Genomic DNA, 1,355 nt, shown 5'->3' on the forward strand with positions numbered 1-1,355 from the left:
TATTTAATTATGAATTAGTTAGGATGTCGCCTGATGTGCAATTATTGCCGATTTTCAATTCACTTTGGCTCGTGCATAATTTCCGTACGACCAGTTGTATTTGGCGTTGCGTTGGATCGGATTATTTTGTCAAATCAACGAATGTGCCATCGACGCCTGGGTGGATCCCAGTTTTCGAGCGAACCGTGCCACTTGAAGCTTCAAACATACACACGTCCTCCCTGCCTCACCATCTCGCCTGCAGCCATGTAACTAAATCAACGAAACCATCGTGCCACGGTTAATAGCTCAACCGAATTAAGCTCTTCGGTCGCGTAAATGAGCTACAAATTGTCGAAAGCCCGGCTGGTAGGGGGGGCGATTGTTGTTGGAGAGCGCTTAGCGAAAATATTATGTAGCCGCGCGCGCGAAGAATTAATTGTAATTCCTGCCGGTTGTTGAAATCGCGAGTTCTTCGTTTGATCACTGCTGCCCCGCTATTTCCCACCAGCATCGAACGCTCCAGCGCGAATTCGTCCCGGATAATGGACGAACGTTCCTCGCCTATAAACCCTACCGAATATATACAGGTATTAACGGGTCGACAACTCGATGTATGTACTGTATCAAATACGTGCCGCGGTAGTGCCGTGAGCACGGTCGCTATTTCACGGCAAAGCCCTTTTCGCGATTGCCGGGACCAACCGTTGCGTTGGTTACAGTTCGCTCTTTACTATCGGCGAACCGTATTTAAAGGGGACACCGTGTTTCTTTCCGTGGGATTATTCGTCCGGCGGTTTACCCGGAGACGGAAACGCCTGGGGGAGGGAACGAGACTAGGGGTAAAATGATCGCGTACGGAGTGACGCGTAAGAAACCACGATGCTAACAAACAAAAAAGTCGTTAAACGGCACTTAAGCGGCGTTAAAGGTGGGGTTCGCGTTCCGGATACTAACGACGAGTCGTGGAGAAAAAAAAGGAATGAACGACCTACCCTCGTGGTAAAGAAAGAGCCAGGGCTCGTAAAATCTCAGGCGAGACATGTATCGTTTGGTACAGGTGGATTGTTACGTACAGCTGTAATTAATCATTTCTTCATTTAATGGTAAACTATTGAAACGTTTCTCATTGTGAATTGATAACGTTTGTCATTTAAGGATGTATTGGCTATACACTCAATCCCAAAAGTTTATGTACCTTAGAAAAACGCATTTCCGGTAATTAAAAATAGTGCACTTTTCTTCTAATTTCGATATTTAATGAGTTACATATGATTATTTAGCATTTTATTGATGTTGACAAAATCCGACCATCCCAGCCTCGAAACGGCGAACTTTTGGAAAAAATTTTCGTTTTTGCTCAATAACTCTTAAAC

This window comes from Ceratina calcarata, unplaced genomic scaffold (genome assembly GCF_001652005.2).
Source record: "Ceratina calcarata isolate Rehan_Ccalc_2016 unplaced genomic scaffold, ASM165200v1 scaffold301.2, whole genome shotgun sequence".
In the NCBI taxonomy this organism is placed as follows: Eukaryota; Metazoa; Arthropoda; class Insecta; order Hymenoptera; family Apidae; genus Ceratina; species Ceratina calcarata.